This window comes from Zonotrichia leucophrys, chromosome 2 (genome assembly GCF_028769735.1).
Source record: "Zonotrichia leucophrys gambelii isolate GWCS_2022_RI chromosome 2, RI_Zleu_2.0, whole genome shotgun sequence".
NCBI lineage: Eukaryota > Metazoa > Chordata > Aves > Passeriformes > Passerellidae > Zonotrichia > Zonotrichia leucophrys.
The window spans coordinates 52,158,846-52,163,555 of NC_088171.1; positions in this window are offsets into that span (position 1 = coordinate 52,158,846).

Below are 4,710 nucleotides of genomic sequence, written 5' to 3' on the forward strand. Positions count from 1 at the left end.
CTCTGAAAGGTGTTGTACTATAATTAACTCTTTAGTCTGATAATTAGTTATTTTAGGGTTAAAAACCTAGTGGTACATTTTTAAAAAGCATGCAATCTGTTTAGAAGCTCAGAATATTCTCCCCTTCTTTCCTCTGCCTCAAAGGGAATCTGTGGCCAAATTTTTACATGTATTTAGGCCTTTTACAAGACCAGCCTAGAGAAATTTCAAAAGCCAACTTAGGTGTCCCACATATGGTTGAAAATTAAGCTGGTTCCCTGAGGCTATTTTGTGCATGCTTGAACAGCTTTGAAAATTCAGACACAGGGCATTTAGTAGTTCAGTTTTCATCGACTTGCAATAAAATCTAAGCTGTTAAGAGCTAGAGATTCTGTTTTCCAAAATGAAGAATTTGAGAAAATAAATCAAATGGAAGTTGTGTATTATGCATGAAGTGCTACAATGGATGGCAGGGACAGAAACAGCAGTGGCCAGGGCCAGAGAAGGCAGAGGCTGTGATGACCTCTGGCAGTGAGGGAGGGGATGGGGACACAGCTGTGAGTGACCAGTTGTGCTCTGGCAGGAATTTTCCTTTGCAGGTATGGAATAAGAGTCATGGTGGGGAACAGGGCAGCAGTGATGGTGAAGAGGAAGGAGATGCAGAAGGTGGGTGAGTATCTTGAGGAGACACTAGCAAGTGGGGTGAGAAGGAGGAGTCTGAAATGCCAGAAACCCTGGGAGCAAGGCTAATGGGCTGAATAACCTCATAACAAGCCAAGTTTATGAGCAGGTGAAGCCAGATGATTAACAGATCAATACAAAGAAAAGGGAAAGGGCAAAATGGGGTGATGGGGACACACACAGCCTGTTGTCAAAAAGGAAAGCAGTGAGAAAAGGTGGGAAACAAGGTGAAGGATTGAGTGAAGGAAGAATGAAAGCCTGGAGATTAATATGTGCCTAAAAGATTCCTCCCCCTTAGTAAGAGGATGCAGGAAAAGGTGAAGATGAGAGAAGCACTAGTGATAAAAAAGACAGCAGCGGAGCACTACTTTTGAGGAGTGGGTGGTAAAGGGCAGGTTACAGTGTGGAAAGGGCTGGCACTGGATAAGGGAGGTGGTGTTGACAAGGAGAACAGTGAGGAAAGGGCAGGGACAGGGGGCAAGGGTAGGAAAGAGTAACAACAGCAGTACAACAAGCAGTAATATAAAATCACAGATTAATCAGCTGTTTTGGAAGGAAATTGTATTGGGTCTGGATGGGATGGAGTTCATTTCTCCATATTTCTCAGCACATACAGTAATACATTTTGGCTTTGGGACTAAACCAGTGTTGGTAACACACCAATGTTTTTGCTATTGCTGAGCAATGTTTGCTCAGGGTTTATCTGTTTATAAAGGTTTTATCTGTTTCCTACGTAGTCATCCTCCATTCCTCACACTCCAGTGAGGTGGGAAAGAGATTGGAAGGAGACACAGTCAGGGTAGTTGACATAACTGGATGAAGATATATCCATACAACACGGCATCATGCTCACTAACAAAACAGAGGAGAGAAGGAGGGAAAAGAGTCCTCCAAGGTAACTATTGCTTAGAGGTTGGGTGGGCATCAGTCAGCATGTGGGAGGGGGTAAGTGATTGTTTTTGCATTGTTTATTTCCCCTGCTTCTTTCCCTTACTTATAAAACTGTCTTGGCTTATTAACTTCATTTATTAACTGCATTAAACTTTCCTTATCTCTAGTTTTCGAGCTTTCATTCTTCTTGTACTCTTCTCTGCCCCACTGGGACAGGAATAAGCAAGAAGCTGTGTGGGAGTTTTGCTGCTGGCTGGGGTCAACCCACCATGGAGTTGAATACTGCTGCCTGGAAAGGCCCCAAAGGCAGGCAGCTAAGTCGGGAGCAGAAACAGCTATGGGAAGCGGTAAAAGGCCAGCTGCATTACAGCTGCAAGCTTGTAGGCAAGGGGAGTTTTGAGAGCAGTCAGTAAAGAGAATGAGGAGGTTTGCTAGGAAATGAAGCAGCAATCACAGGCAGAAAGTGCTGGTGACATGATAAGAGCAAAGCTGCAGGCCGTGCAGCAATGGGAAAGGCGCATCTCTGACAGGCAGGTAAGAGGAGGGGGACAAGCAGGGTAACAAGTGAGAAAGAACAAGGAAGAAGAGTAAATGGACAGCAGATGCAGCTTCTGGACAAGGAGAAAGCAGTCAACATTTGGGGCAAGAAGCTGAGGAGGAATGTATGCAGCAGATCAAGGCTTGAGAGGACACACTTAGCTCAAGGTGCAAAGCAGAGGCAGGGGGCTGGCAACAGCAGGAGTCAGCAAACAGGCTCCTGAACAGAGATGGCAAACATGGTCCAACATGAAAACTGACCATGGTCAGCAAGTCAGGTATTGAAATGATGCGATGAAGCTAGGAAGAAGCAGAGTAGGGAAATGGTGATATACAGGAAGAAAAGGTTGAGAGTTCAAACCAGAAATGTCGCTTTCAAAAGCTGTAGGAAGGATGTTTAGAAACGCGGGAATCAAGCAGTGGCAAGAACAAGCTGGCAGAATAGGCAGTAAGAGCCTCTAGCTAAAGAAAATTGTGAAGGCAAGCAAGAAAAGAAGAGGCTTGTTTTGTGTAAAGTTGGCCACAAGCAGCAATACATGCTAGCAGCATGGAAATGAGTCACTGAAGAGAGATGGGATGTGCAGGGGACACAAAGTGGCAGGAGGAAGTGATGTCTTAAATTTTAGCTTTTATATTTTTCAGATTAGTACTGCTTTAGTGTATAACTCTAAAACTCCTGTCAGCTACTGTTCTCTCACTTTTTCCAGACAAGACAATTTCTCTCTAGGCTGGAAACTCAAGGAAACCTCACTGTCTAAGGCCCTGACAAATGTAAACAGGGAATAAAGGGGGGGGGGCAAACTTGGAGTAAGTGACTTTGTTACCTGAAGCTGTAATTCAACAATAAACCTCTGATATGCAAATAGATAGAAGACCAAACTTTTATCTGTCCAAAAAACTTTGACTGTCATCTATCTTGGGTGCAAGACGCTCTGAGACTCCTGTGCCCAAGGTGTACCTTTTGAAGGCCTTTCAATGAATATCTACCTCTATCTTTTAACTCTGTCTAGCTTCTGTTCCAGGCATCACAAGAAGTAAGTGGAGAAGAAGTTTGGTGAGTGGTGACAGTCAGTGAGTGAACAAGCATTATTAGCAGATGGGAAATGGAGAATCTCTTAGGGCTGTCTGCAAACAAAGCAGCTCCAGACACGTGGAGACAAAATGAAGCAGCAAGAACAGGCAGGATGGCAAATGGAAATAGGTAATGGCTTGGCAAGGTGACCTGAGAAAGGTCCTGGTCATTTGGGGAGCAAGAGCAAGCAGTAAGTGGAACAGTAAACAAAAATAGTGTGTGTAGAGAGCAAACATGGCTGCTGGGAGAAGAAGAGGAGGAGGAGGAGAGGAAACTAGTAAATTGGGCTGGCTAGAACAAGCAGTAATTACAGTGGCAAGGTGTGGTGGAAAACAGAGCAGTAAGGAGAAGGGAAAGCAGAGGCAAGCAGAGAGGTGTTGAAGGTGAGGGGCAAAGAGCAGGACAAAGCTCTGGGACCATAGGGGAAGGTGACAATGGGACAGGAAAACAGCACATGAAGCAGTAAAATGAGATGGTGAAGTGTTGAGGGGAGAGGCACTGAAGGGACTTAGGTAAAGGCTAATAGGGGAGAAATAGGGCAAGGAGAAATAGGGAAAGGCAGGGACTGATGAGGCTGCAAGAGACATTGAGGAAATGATGAACAGGAATAGAGGACAGAAAGAGAGAAGGAAGTGGTGGAGGTGTGGGGGTGAGCCCAGCAAGGGTAGGCAGAATTGAAACAGGAGCTATAGTAAGAGATGGCAGAAAGTGAGATGGAAGCAATGCCAGAGGCTGTGAATGGGATGGGGTGTCACAGGCATTGACTGGCACAGCCAGATGGAGGAAAGGGAAGTGAAAGTGGCAAGCCAGTGTATGCCAGTGGTGCATGGGGGAGGAGATAAGCAGGTAGGCTGAAGTAACAGGCGAAGAGAACAAGTGAAACCATGAAGGTGATGAGCAAAATACAACCCTGAGCCCTGCTGGTTGGAATTTATTGCACCTTGAAAATAATTGTATAGTATTGCACCTTGTACCTTTTCTGGACTTGCATCCCCCCACCTGACTCTCTCCTGAAGGGGGTAGGACTGGACTCTTCCCCCCCTCTCCTCTCTGTGGCTTTAAATGGAAGAGGTATTTTTTTCATAATCATTGTCTGCACAAAACACAGGATTCTAAATCTACTAACAACAATTCTTAGTACTGCCTAGTAACTCTGGAATGGTTATTAGCAGAAACCAAATCCTTGAACCTAAAGTCAGCATTTCTCCTTGTCTGTGTTAATGACCTGAGGTGCTGACCTTTCAGCTGTTGTCTCTGCCCTTTTGTTAAAGGGATTTGTTCAAGCATTTGCATGTTACAGCCCAAAAAAATAGCCTGTGCCAGCTTTCTGGATTGAAAAAAGGTATAATCTGCTAAACAGGGCTCTAGCAGGCTGACTGGAAATGGACATTGTCTAAATCTGGCTACTGTGGTGTAAAAATAGTTTGAAACTGGCTGTGACTGAAAAAGTAGTTGGATCTAATTTTTTATTGGCCTAGTTGGTTTCTTAATAGGGGATTAGGAATAATTTATTGTTTAAGTCAATGCTGTGTTTACTCACACATCAAGTG